We start from the raw sequence: 14,182 nt of genomic DNA on the forward strand, positions 1-14,182 counted from the left end.
TTTCTGTCTTCAGGTCCCTACTCTTTCTGGATCTTGGAGATTCTTTTTCTTCCTTTTCTATAGAAGCTCTAGATCTGAATCCAGCTAGCATAGGGAGGAGAAAGAGGAAAAGATGTTTTTGGGCTTTCCATGACTACCACAAGGATCAGGAGCTGAATTCATGGGTTGGGCAGGCGCATCAGTGGGAATTCCCTGGACTAATAATTCATCCAGTTCATAGAATAAATGGATACATCCTTCTGTTCCCTGCCCACAGCCTTCTTTGCCCTCCACCCAGTTAGTTTAAGTTGTGACATTCTGGGCAGATTTTATGTACATACACCTACTCAGCCTACTCTGTAAAGATACACACATAGGCACACATAAACACCCTGCACAAGCATGCACTGTGCATGGAGTACAGATTTGGTAATATTATTCCTAGCAATTAATCTCCCTGTTTCTGAGTTTGTATGGATTCCTGTCTATTCTCCAGAAAGATAATTTCTTTCTATATCCTGAGTGCCAGTGATATGTAAAGGCCAAACTGCACTGCACAGTGCCCTTTGGGAAGAGACTCCTGCTTAAAAGCCTTCCAGATCTTGCCTGCCACAGAAGGCTATATTTGGAAGGATGGGAAAGCAACACGGGAGGCACATGGAGCAAAAGCTGTGAGCATCAGCAGTTTACTACAAGTAAACAGTTTCACTTCTTGAGCTGTTGTGTTTGTCAGTGTAGTAAACAGGATCTGACTGCAGTGAGATAAAGCTGTAGGCCTAAACCTGTTCTCCTCCTCTGCAGTTTGAATTATATACTGCCCACACTCCTGTCAGTCACCCTGCTTCTTCCCTCTGTGATCCACCACTGAAATATTTAAGTCCACCATTGCAGTATTTAATTCCATTATTGCAATGCTCCTGCAGAGTCCTTGGTTTCACTGGAAGCAAAACATCATCAACCTGGCTTCCTTCTCTTACATGGATTTACAAAAAAGGGACTTAGTTAACTGTCTGGGATCAGGCAGCATTCCAAATCACTCTCAAACTGTCCTCTTCTGTTTGGAAAATAGGATATTGCTGTCCTTTTTTTGTCCAGGTCACCAAGAGGCAATGCTGGGAGCTGTCTCTGCTGCCCTGCTCAGAGGAGCCAGTGGTACAGCCTTGTCTGATAGCATCTGCTTTCCCTGAATAATTGTGGACATTCCCCTCTCCACTCACCCCACGAAGCACCTTGGAGTCATAAATTGCCATGCTAGAGCAAATGGAGTCATTTGCTCTAGCATGGCAAGTTCAGGGAATGATCTTCCCATTCAAGGTGAATCTTGATACCTGACGTATGAGAAGACCAGGCACATGCTAAAAATTCCTTGCTAATTTGGGTTGCCAGTTCATCAAAAACATCCTCCCAAACACGCACAGGATGTATTAAGTTATGGTATAGTAAGCGATCAGCTTGTCACACTGACATTTCTGCTCCTTGCCAGAAAGTCCTGGACTTCATTATCTCTCTCAAGAAATCAGATCTCTGAGTGTCACCCTGCAATAAATTTGTGTAACTGGAAACCTCTCCCCAGGCATACAAAGATCTGAGGACAAGTGAGCATTGCTGTTCCCTGAAGACTGGTGTATAAATATATACTGCGCTGACTAACAACATCCCTCCTCTGGGACAGGTCCAGTGCAGCCTTGGCATCCATTGAGTCTTCATCCAGTGGCACTTTGGCACAGGCACACATGTTGTGAGGTGGGGCGTATCTTTTGGGGCTACCAAACGAGGGGGTTTAATTGTGTCTAAGTTACTCCATGGCGTTACACTCCCACTTCCCGTTCTACTTAGCAAAGCCTGGAAGGGCTGCAGGGGAGGTTGGCAGGGTGGCTCTGGCAGTGTCAGGACATGCTGTCACCTTGATGACTTAGAGACCAGTAGGAATAGTACTTTTAAATGAAACTTCCTCTGTGTGGTGATCCTGTGGTGAGGTTGTAGATGGCCAGAAAATCTGGAATCTCCAAGCTACTGTCCCTGTACATGATCTCTGACCTCTTTTGTGACTCGATCTCTGCCTCAGTTTCCTTTTCTGAGAGCTGGGGGTGTCTGCTGTGTGTGTCAGTGGAGCTCAGGGTGGCACAGCAGCTCAGTCCTCCCCCGTGGTTTCTGTGTCAGGAGTGAAGAGCGATGTTACACCACATGGTCTGGGAGCCACTTCAGCAGGGCTACAAAGGAGCATCCAGGCTGATCTCTGGCTGATATTATCATGGGCCAATGATTTCTTGCAGATGACGAAACTCATAGTAGGGACTCTCATGGTGTAATAATTTTCCAGATTAGCTTGCAAATGCAATGCAGCACATAATAGTTTGCCATGTGCTCCTTGACTTCCTTGTGAAGCTGATTTTTGGAATACTTTCTCCATTTCAACATTACTTACTGGTATTCTTAAGGAATATCAGTGTAAATAGTCTACTGTGTTTTGCAGAGTTCGTGCCAGTCCATATTCTATTTTACCTGGTTATGTACCAAGCCATTAGCCCACACAATCGTCTATTATTTGCAATCTTGGCTCATTAAAGTGATAATTTGATAAAGCAGGTTGTCTTTACCTTGGGGGCTCTCTTTGGGGTTGATGCATTGGTATGTGGACAGCCCTGTCAATATGTTCTCCCGTTCTCAGCGCGTGGCATGGCATGTTCCGCACTGTGATTTATGGCCCCCACTGCATGCAGGTGGCCAGCTCAGCAGACTGCCTGCTCCTGGCAGAGCCATCCAGGGAGCATCTTGGGAAAAAACTGTGGATGGAGCGTGGGGGAAGGACTGGAGGAGGTTTCTGAGGCGACATTTCAAGGCTGTGTCTCTCCCTGACTTCTCTTAGGTGCAGACAGGACCTCAAGGAGGAGTTTGTTCATCTCCTTGGAGGAAGAGCCTGGTTCTTCAGTGACTCAGATGCTGCAAAGAGTTGAGAAGGTCACAGAGATCTGTGAGGATGTCCTGGATAACTTTCCCTTCAGAGAGTAGTCAAGACAACACACAGAGAGTGGAGAGAGTTTATTTCACCCCAGCAGCAGGGTAGGGGCTTGGCTGATACCAACCTGCTGCTTTGAGGCTCAGTTTGTCGCCCAGGGGCCTTGTAGGGACCCAAGGGGTGAAAGCAGCTTCATCCAGCAGTTCCAGGCAGAGTTTGTGTCAGAGACATCCCAAAGGGAGCGGATGGCAACGGTAAAGTTGAGTCCTGTGCATGTGATGGTGACACAAAGTGAGGCTTGTTCAGGAGCACCTGCAGGGCAGGGATCTTCAGGGGAGCTCCTGTCCCATCATGTTCTACCTGTTTGAGAAATCTGCACGTAGTCCTGCTCAGCACCAAGAAGAAATCATTTCCATGCAGGGATAGCTTGGAGATTAATTAGTGGCATACAGTGGATTTTATATATTGCTGGGAAAAGTATTTTTGGAGACACAGTGCTGATAAAGACATGTTTCTGGGGAGAGGAGCAGGCACTGGGCATTACTGCGGTGGACTGAAGCAGGTACAGAGCCTGGCCACCTGTGGGAGAAGGTAGAAATACCAAAGCAGCCCTTTCCCTTTCACTGTCCAGAAACTTAGTGCCAAAATGTTGCCTGTTCCTCCCCAATGATAAAAGGACAAAAATAATTAGTAATAATCTGAGTCTCAATGTGACTTACTAAATAATTTTCTGTTAGACATTATGTATATTTGAAGTAATTTTTTTACTGGTCATGCATAATAAAATAACTATGGTGATTAATTTTTCACCCTCAGAGTTTAATTAAGATCATTTAGGAGCTTTGGACTGATACACCGTGCTATAAATCACAGTCCAAGCCACTGAAATATCTGCCTAGCTTTCAGATTAGATAACAATATTTTGGGGGAGGAAACCTTGCTGACAGATAGTCACCTGAGTTGTCCAAATCAGGAGGCCATTTGGTCCTCTGAGCGCTGAAATGATACATACTGGTTATTAATATATGCAATTCCATGTGTGCTTTTCTAGGTTTAATTTTAGGGATGGACTCATTCCATCATCTGTATTCCTGCACAACTCATGGTGGAATAAATAGAGCGTTGTTCTGTGTTATCCTAATCGGCTTTTAAAGCCAATGCAACTGAACTCTCCAAGGGAGTAAAGTGGGTAGTATCAAGTCACATTTTATTCCAGGATAAATGTGTCCAGGTGTGGTGTTTTGTGGGAACAGCCATGTGCTCTGAATGCACAACCTCAGTTGGAATCCCTCCTCAGGCTTAGAGAAGCCTGAGTTTCCCAGTTTCAGCAGAAGCTGTGAGATGCACAGGGATATTTATTGTAACTGCAGCCTCTCAGGGCTGTCAGAGCACCTCCAAATGTCCTGAGCCCATCACCACGGAGCTGCTTTCTAGCACCTCCACAGTTTTTATAGTGTGGAGCAAAGTGAGCAGCCAGCACACTGATATCCTGGGAAAAAATGCCTGGGGAGCAGTGTGTCCTATGGCAGTTCCTGGGATGCAGAGTTTTCCCTTTCTTTTTTCTGTTTTCTCTGAGTGTCTCCCTGTGCTGTGCACACCCATGGCTTTGCCCCACGAGTCGGAGCAAGTCTGCAGGATGTGTCAGTGCACAGGATGGACCCTGACTCATGGAGAAAGCATGTATGGAAAACATTGCCATACTCCTACAAATGCTTGGTTTTCTTTGCCGTGTGATTATTTTTTTCCACTTTAAATAAATCAAGAGTTTAGCAATAAAAGCTAATGCTGAAAGGAAGCCTTGCAGAATTTCCCACTGCATTTATAAACAAAGCTCTGTTCAGGAGAGAGAGTCAACTGGATTTGAAAAAATAAGACGAAAGGGAGTTTCTCTGATGCCCAGAAGGTGAAGCATAAAATGGCCGTCTTGCTAAATCTTCACTGCTAGGCTCGTTACTGCAGAGTTCCAAAACAGCACAATACTACTCTGGAACATTCATTCCTAAATCCTACTGTTTTATTCCAGAACATAGAGTATCTTTGAGGAACAATAACTACTGTGCTTTAAATTCACACCTTGTATTCCTCCCAATTAATTGTCAAAGATAGGGAAATTCTAACTTTCCTTTTAGTCTCATTGCTGTAAATCCAGAATCAATTTTTTCCTGTTGAAATAAGCCAGTAGTTTTCAGTTGTACCTGTGAAATGTGTCACGTCAAAGGAATGACTCTGGATTTTACCCCCACAAATGTGCCCCACAGTGTGTGAAAAGAGGCAGTCTGGATTAATCACACCAACCTCTGCCTTAGCTGAAGCATCTTGAGCAGTTCTACGGCAGTGGAAGAGAACAGGCAGCAATGGAACAGGCAGCAGTTCCAACTGCGATAGTCAGGGAGAACAGAATATCAACACAATAATTAACATCACTTTAGCAGTTAGACCAGGATTTAGGCAGGTTCCTGCATTAAGTAATTGCATCTAGAGGCAAGCGTTCTGGGGCTGCTCACTCCACTCACAGAGGCCAGGCACCCACCTCCCTCCAGCTTCTCCAAAGCCATGGAAAGCAGCTCCATTAATGGTGCTTTGGAGGGTTTTGTCTGTGAATGCTGTGAGGAAACCCCTCTCTTGTGCCATTAAAGGCAATGCAGGGATAGAAGCACATCTTTACAGTTAGGCTTAGAAGCAGGAAATATAAATGAATTTAGACACATCCTAATTTTCCTAGAAGCTAAAGATCTCAGTAAAATCATCCTTAAATATCTGCCAAAGGCTTGTGATTTGTGTTGGAGAAAATGGCCACTTGTAGACAGATTTCTTCTGGGAAAATGTTTTTTGCTGTGCCATATTCTTGGTGACTAATTCCTTCATTCTGCAGGTTTGGGTATCAAAGCACAATGGAGCACTGGGAATTTCCCTGCTGAGTGTCCATCTTCAATGCTCACATCACCAGCCATTGCCTCAAGGTGACAACAAGGTCTCACAAGGGATTCAGGATTTTACATTCCCATCCTGTAGGTCTGCAGCCTTACAGCTGATTCAAATAGTTGAACCACAGGAGGAATAAAGTCTTTACCCTTCTGTTTAGAAAAGGTCTGTAATGAAGCTGTCTAATCTTTCCTGCTTCCCAGGGGCGGGACAGGGCTCCCCGCTCCCTGCTTGCTCACGGGTGCCTTAGCAGCCACTTCCTGTTGTCCCCGGGTCCCCCTCATGCGTCTCCTCTCGGCTCAGACCCCGACAGCTCCGTCTTTCCCTGGCGTTTGGCTCCTCCCCAAGGAGACTGCATGGCTTCAGCTCTGCTCCATTTTTTGAATGCTAGATGCAGGTTCTGGCTTTGATAATTTAGTGCTGTATAAAGCATTTTTTGAATTTCTGGAGCCTCGTGCTGCACCTCCTCTTTCCCTGGCAGGGCAGGTGAGGAGGAGGCAGCGAGTCCTGGCTGGTGCACAGCTGCCACTGCCAGCTTACAGGCAGCTGCTACTGAGATTTTAACTTCTGTCACTGACTTTCCAGTCCCTTTGTTCAGCCTTTTAAATTTTCCTTTATTGTTTTAGCCTGTCTGCAAATATATTTGTTTTCCTTCCAGAAAAGCCTTGGCTTGCTCAGTTAGCTAGAGAGCTCTTTGTGGAGAGTGCTGTAGCTCACCTTCTGCTATGGATAAGTGCTCCTGGAGCATTTGGCTCCTCCACAGGGAGGGTTTACTCCTGCCGTCCTCACACCCGGTGCCACTGGACAACCTGCTGCTCAGATTGCTGGGTGCTGCCTTGAGAAAAGGAGATTTTGTGACACAGGAGTCTAGATACGTTGCTAAGGTTCAGAACAATCCATGCTGTCCTAAGCTATGATTCTTAGCAGCAATTTTTGCTCCCTGCCCTATTGGGTCAATACCGTGTTTTCCACACACATGGGCTCTTTCACCATCCAGATTTTTTATTTGCTTTTGTCTTACTTAATGGCTTTACCCCTTTGTTTAGAGCAGAGGTTACAAGGATACAAGTTGAACATCTTGTCTCATCTGCCCCATTCAGATCTGAGCCCTGGCCTGAAGACACCCACTCTCGGTGGGGACCTGGGCATGGCTCATGCAGCACAGGAGGAGTTTGTAGAAACAAGTGTTGATCTGGAAGGCACCTTCCTGCCTGTCCCCAGGGCAGATCCGGAGGCTGTCCCCAGCCTGCCCTGTGACTGGCTGCCACGGAGAGCTGCCCTCCTGTGCTGGGACACCCAGGGGGAAACCTTGCAGAAGAGGCTACAGAAACCTCTGCCATTACATCTGCACTGAGTGTTTGCCCGCACACTGGATGAAGAATTTCTCTTCTCAGGGGATTTGTGGCACTCTGTGCTGCTATTTTCCCTGGTTTTGCAGCTTGTTTTAATTGTGGGTTTGCCCTTACAAGCTGAGGGCCAAAACCTAATAGAAAGCTGTTTACAGTGCAGCTTGCAAAGTCTTCACAGAGTTCAGGGGCTATTTCAGCAAGACATTCCTGAACAGTTCTTCACTTTATATTGACCCCAGTCTGTTCTCTTATCCACTCTCCATCCTATATATGAGCTCAGGCTGTGCCAGCAGACCCACAACCTTCCCATGCTATTTAGTGACCATGTACAAGTCAATGTCATGACTTCGTGAGTGCCCTGTGAGCACAGGTAGATATTAGGACAACTCCTGAAGCTTCATAGCTCACTGTGGACATGGGAGCTGCTTTGGCCTAAAAGTTGGGCAGAATTTGATTCATTTTCCAGGACAAAAATCATTCTTGCATAGGACCCTCACTGCTAGGGGACGTGGCATTAGGATGACATTCACAAGGCCCTTTTCTCTCCAGTCCTGCGATCTCTGAGGACCCTGCCCTGTGTGGGTGTTTGTGAAGGCTTGTGGGCTTGCCACTGGCACAGGAGTGACATTTGCCCTTGCTGGAACTGGGTAGTTGTTGGAGAGGGTTATTTGCTCTGTGTTATTGATCACATCTAGGCACACGTAACTCTGCCTTGCAAAACAGCCCTTGTATGTGTCAAACTGACTCACAGCGTGGCCTGAGGTAGATGTAAGGGGACATTTAAGGAACAATGGAATTTCACAGAGAACCATGCTACTTTTTTATTTCTTTTTTTCTCCTGGAGCAAAAGGCCTTTGTCAGCAAAAGGCTGATGGGAACAGGGCACAATATCCCATGGGACCAAGGAGGTCTCTTGTGATGGCTGTGGACATGGGAGCTGGGCCATTAATGCTGCTACATTCCAACCCTGCCTCTGTCTCACCAAGGTGAGCCTGTCTGGGTCACACCTGTGCACTTTGATGGAGAGGGTGACAGAGCAGGCCTGATTTTCCCTGCATTTCTGCCCCCCCTGTGTGATCTCGGGGAGGTCAATGTGAGCCACTCCACAGCAGCAGCGAGGCCCTGAGTTTGCAGTTCATTGTGTATCCTTCAAACTCCAGTGACTTTTCAGTAGGAACTTGATGCCTTATCCAGCCTCCTAGAAACAGAGACTAGACAGGAGTAAGGGAATAAAGGTAGGTATTTATTTGAAAGACCTTCAAAGGTACCCCTGGGGAGCCAGAGGCTACTGCCAAGATGGACCCCAAGATGGACGACAGGTCACGAGTTCTTCACACTTTTATAGGTTTGGTTCATTTGCATATCAGGGTTAATTCTCCAATTAAAGCTTCAGTTTAATGATGTAAGTTCCCCTCCCCTTGCCCCCCTTAGAGGCTCTTTGGTTTATAGTTTTTGGGCCTAGGACAGTCTGGGTGTCCCTGGAGAGCAGGCCGGAAGAGGCTTTGTTATGTCTACCTAGCACGAGAGAGCAGAAATTAACAGGCTACAAGAAACTTCAGAGTTACACACTAAGCACTACAGGATTTGAAAAATATAAAAGTTAAAACCTAAGGCATCTAACTGGGCATCTAAAATGGATCTGAGCCTGCGTCTTTCCCCAACTGCTTTTTGTTCATTAGCTTTCACATAAGCTTTGCCTTTTACCTTATGAACATGCCAAGCACAGAGTGAGGTTTTTTGCAATCCCACAGGCTCAGTGTTGATGCTGGGGCTGTGGAACAGAGCAAATCAGTGCCTGGCTGGCTCATGGCCTGCTGTGTCCAGGGCTGGAGTTACTGGGGGGGTGGGCTTTATCCCTTCAACACCTTCCTATCACTGCTGAAGTGATGCTACCCTTACATGTCAACACTGAGAATAGATCTGCTGCTCACAGTCCTTCTACTGGCAACCAATGCCTCAGTGAAAGATGCCGTCTAATTAATGTACTTCAGAACAAATCATCTGTAAATGGATCTGCCTGAGCTGTGGGGCTGCTCGTGTGAAGAATAGCTCCTTGTGCACATCATTTACATGACTGAGCCTTGAGCATTTGGCCCTGGATGGTAAAATTGGTTCCCAGCTCCCCAGTCTGCAACTGTGTTTTGGATGCTTTGGTGAAGGCTCACCAAGGCCACTTCTGAGCAGATCATGAGTGTCTCAGGAAACAGAACAGCCTGGAGCAGTGAGCAGTGAGCCCTGCTCTGCTTGGGATTTGGTGCTGACTCCAGGCATAGGGCAGAGCCAAGGAGTGGTACTTGGCACCCGAGTTGTTACTGCAAGGCCTTTGAGTCCTGCCTGAGGCTCAGCTGCAGAAGACAGATGGCCTGTCATTTCATGCTTGTTTGTCTGGCCCTGCTGACTACAATGAAATGCTTTTGTCTTACCAGGGAAGTCCGAGCAGGCCCATCTTGTGAACTTTAAGGATCTGGGTGCAGGTGGAGGATGGGAATGCAGCCCAGCCCTTCCCAAGGTGGGGTTCTGCAGGAGCCACTTCTGTACCACTGCACAGGGTATGGTGCCTCTTTCACCCTTTAACAAACACAGTAATGAAGAAATGTCCTGTAGAGGTGTGGGAACTCTGTGTGACTCTTGTGTATAAAACCACAACAGCACCAGATCCCTTTGTGTAGTTCTGATCCCTGGGTGAGCCCCAGCCACATGTGGGTTTGGTCAAGCACTCAGTGATACCAGACTGTTGCCCGTCCTTAAGGAAGGGCATGGATGTCTCTCCATGGAAGCTGAACCAACACATGGATTTGCATCACAAGAGCAGTGAGAACGGCACCTTCCTGACTAAGAGTTGTGCAGAACAACCAGGGGGAAGCAGTGCCTGCTGTGGATTGATCAATAATGCCGTCTTTTTGGTGTTTCCTTGGGAAAAATATATTCAAAACTCTGCTAAAGGAAATTATATTTTAGGTTGAACTAAACATTTCATATTATTTTGAAATACCCTTTCCAGCCTGGAATCTTGTTTGGTTTGGTAGCAGAAAACCTGTCAAATAGCTGAAAATATGGAATTTTCAAAGCAAAGTAGAGACAAGCAGCTGCTGCATGTGTTTAGGGCAGTCTTAGCTCCTGCTTAGTTTTCTGAGCATCCCAGAGAGGGTTAAAAGGCATGAGGATGTGTCAGTTCTATTCCAGGCATGGATTTCAGCCTGCAGTGGCACCAACTTTTGCAGTTTTACCATAGATTTTGTTACAGTTGTTTTTCAAATCTCTGGTTCCTCATATCCTGTAATTATATGATAGTTTCAGCATTCTTTAAAGCTGAAGGTAAATTGACAACTTTTGTGATTGTACAGAACAGCTTAAAAACAACCAAAAAGTTTTAAAAGGAAGAAGGGCAAATAGAGGAAACCCAAAATTACGTTTCTTTGAAATCTCAAGATTTGTAAGGCAAACTTGTGATTTTGTGGCCTAGGACAGGACTGCTAAGTGCTTGGTGTTGGCCATGCTCTTTTTATTTTCCGTGCTTGGATTTCTGCATGGCTTTATACACATTATGAAAAATGCTGTGTTTTATGTTATTTTTTAAAAGGAAGCAGACTGCTTGGTTGGATGGTCTCCAACCCAGACTACAACATACTATAAAAATTCTATAGTGGACTGTAACAAGCTACAGTAGGCTAAGATGTTACTTTACCAGCATAAAATCCAGGCACATTATGGAGGAAGAGAATTATATGGTATATTGCTTATGTTCGTGGCCAAAAAGAGGAAGAAAAAATATACACTGTGTGTGTAAACAGCATATTGGAATCACAGAATGAAATTTAATTAGATCTTTATAAATAAAATCCACATACACTGATTTATTATATATTTCTTTCTCAGCCTTTGAAATGATGGCTGCCTTTGCTTTGAAAACCAGTCATTTGCAGACAGCAGGTCTGTAATTCACAAACTGGCACAACCAGAAGTCTGTGGATTTGAGCTGGCAAATGCCAGTCCCAGCATATCTCTTTCAGAGGCACAGGCTGGGATTCCCAGTGAAGGAGGCAGGGGAAACGCACTGCAAAAGGCATCTGTAACTTTTTTTTTTTTCAAATGTGTAATTATAAAGATTAAGTCACTTGTTTTGTTCATTAAAAAACAACATTAATGTAAATCATAATTATAACCAAAGAGAAAACTTATGGTCTTTGTAGGCTCCATCTAAATGTTCTTTTCCCTAGAGGGAATACTTCATGCTATATTTGCAAAAAATATGTGATTAGTACTCAAATTAGTACCCAAAGAGTGAGAACTAAAAGCAGCTGGAACACAGCCTTTCTCAGGGCTCAGGACTGGATCAAGCCCTAATTAAACACGCATACGAAAGGCTGGATGGAGCTGCCTTGGCTCGCACTAATGAAGCATCAGTTTTCCTCTATTGCATTGCTGTACCATAGACTTCCACTTCTTTGCCCCAGCATTGACAGCAAGTCTGACCTCCAATGCTAAAGACCGGTTTATTTAATGTCTTCTGGAGTTTTATTTGTGTCTTACTATAGAGTCTTCACGTCACAGGGCCCAGCTTTCCTCCCTGGGTAAATAGAGGCTGAACAAGACAGCTCTCCCAAAGTGGGACTGTCACTAGATGATGGCTCTGTCTCTGTGATATTGAAAACAGACATCAAGGCACTTTCACTAACACATTCCATCAATGCTAGAGACTTGTCACACAGGGAGCAAACACTGAGTGAAGCAAAGGAAGCATTTACAATTTGCTGCCATGAAAGGAGACAAGATAAATCAATAGGAACTAAATTAGCACAGCCAGCGGCCCTCACACCTACTTTGGAAACTCTATTAAAATCCATGGCCTAGAATTTGCAGGAGGGATTATGTGCATGAAGGGTGAGTCAAGATTTTAGAGTGAGCTAATGTAAGTGACACCCACTTCTCAAACTGCCTGAAAAAACTTACTGCCAGCATGTGCTGCCAAAGACAAGAGTTCTAGTAAGTATTTGCTGGCTGTCATTGGCCTCAGATAAATCTGTTGGGAGGGGAATAGTGGAGGAGTCAATCAAAAGATAACACTGAGTAAAGCTCAGTTGCATAACACAAGAAGTCAAATTTAACCAAAGCTGAACATATGTCTGAGTACCGGGGGCACAGGCAGAAGTGTGATGGCTCAATCAGAATCTAAAGAGAGTCAGATTTGAGAAGAACACACAGGAACAAGGTCTGACAAGTACCCTGTGTGATTGAGTTGGTTGTGTTACTGTGCTGCTCTTGGGTGACCTTTTGGATTCAACTGAAATTATGTCTGTCCTGGGCATTTGCAGGATTTGTGGATTGATGACAGCATCCCACTGACAGGCTGAGGTACAGGAAGACTTGCTAAAAGCCAAGTGGAGGTAAATATTTCCTTGCAGAAATCTGTCTATTGGCACAATGAATGCAGCATTTGCAGGAAGCATCCTGTGTGTGTGTTCTGTGCAGTTGATCTGCACACACAGAGTAATCTTAGACACTGGGATTGTTGTAGAAGCACAGAGCAGGCTCAGATCTTCAGGGCCATGTGTCTGTTGTGTAGCTGATACTTATATATGGGACAAAACCAGGAATGCCAAAAGTCCAGCAACTGCTACTCTCAAACTGGCTGCTGGATAGCCAGGAATCCTAGACAAGCAGTTGCTTGTCTCTACTTCCCTTTGAAAATTCCACCTTTTCAGCAAATATATAAAGTTTTCTAATTCTGCTATGCATGATTTGCATGAGGAAAAAAAGAAGTATCCAGGAAAACCTGAACACATGGCAGCTCTGTGCAAAGAAAATATCATTGTCAGCACACTTAGTCCTGACTCCCAAACACCTTCAGAAGAATTTCCTTTTTTCCTTGTACTGACAGTAGCACGCTAGTAAAGCCCTCGGGACTTGCAGGGGAGGAAGAGCTAGATCAGGGCTAGCTGCACAGCAGTGCATTTTTCAGCTTTGCCCTTTTTCAGAGCTTCCCAAGGAAATGGGTACGTGCAGGCACTGGCTCCGCACTGTGGAAAGGGCAGAGAGCTCAGAGTCACTTACCCAGTGCCTCCCAGGGGAGCTGCAGGGATAAACTAGTCTGGTCCTGCACCAGCTTGGCAGCAGTTTGCAGAGGAACACAGGCTTCCTGCAGGAGCAGAAAGGCACCACTCTTTACAAGATAACTTTAAATTGTCAAAATAGTTACAGAGTGGGGGTTCTACCAGACTTGGTTGTGTTCTTCAGCTGCATTTACCTTTCTACACTATTGAGTCCTTTGCCTGGGAGATGCTATAGAAACACAAGGCATTAATAGCATGGAGCATACAACAAAAGTTAAACAATGCAAACCACGTGCAATATAAGCAGGAAGAGAATTCTGTGCGTGCTCTCTGCAATTGCCTGGGCCTTAACATGCAGTAAATTGCAGCAAGTAAAGGCTGTGGAGTAGGGATCATAAACTTGAATTCCACTGCTCAGGGCAGAGATCTGAGCAACATTATAAAATATGAGAAGTGATTTTAGGAGCCTCTGTTTTGATGAGAGGGATTTCAGAATTGCTTTCCAAAGATCGGCTGCACAGCGTTTTCAGAATGCCAGGCACCATGATTGCTCTTCTCTTTTGTAAACCCCTTGATGCTTCTTGTGCGTTGGCACTGCACCTCGCTGGGGGAGACTTTGTTTCACAATGGGATATTTGGGCACTGCGGTAATGAGAACTAGGAAAAACTCGGAAGGACTTTCATGCTGAATCACAGCTTATCTACTGCACAGAAGAAGGGAGGATTCTAGATCTTTTCTTCTGCTTTTTACCTTTTGGAGGTTTATGACAAACATCTTCTAAAATGATCCTGGGGAAAGAAATGTCCATCCCCCCTTTATTTTCTGTCTTGACTACAGCAAACAGCTGGGAGATAATTCACCTGTAGGTGGTCAGTCAGGCTGGCTGGGCTGACTTCACATGCTGGAGGTGAGCTGGGACTGGCAA

At 45.4% G+C, this 14,182-nt stretch overlaps 1 long non-coding RNA gene across 4 annotated transcripts in view; it reads left to right on the forward strand.

Annotated features, from left to right (window-relative positions):
* Nucleotides 1-12,306: 12,306 nt before the first annotated feature.
* The window catches only part of LOC121666595, a 38,456-nt gene continuing 36,580 nt past the window's right edge, over nt 12,307-14,182 (forward strand). For all 4 annotated transcript variants that reach the window (XR_006016708.1, XR_006016709.1, XR_006016710.1 and 1 more), the window contains exons 1-2: nt 12,307-12,415; nt 12,519-12,590. This is a non-coding gene — a long non-coding RNA (uncharacterized LOC121666595). The remainder of the gene's footprint in view (nt 12,416-12,518; nt 12,591-14,182) is intronic.

This window comes from Corvus kubaryi, unplaced genomic scaffold (genome assembly GCF_017639235.1).
Source record: "Corvus kubaryi isolate FWS band 111438036 unplaced genomic scaffold, C.kubaryi_AGA036_p1.0 37353, whole genome shotgun sequence".
Classification (NCBI taxonomy): Eukaryota; Metazoa; Chordata; class Aves; order Passeriformes; family Corvidae; genus Corvus; species Corvus kubaryi.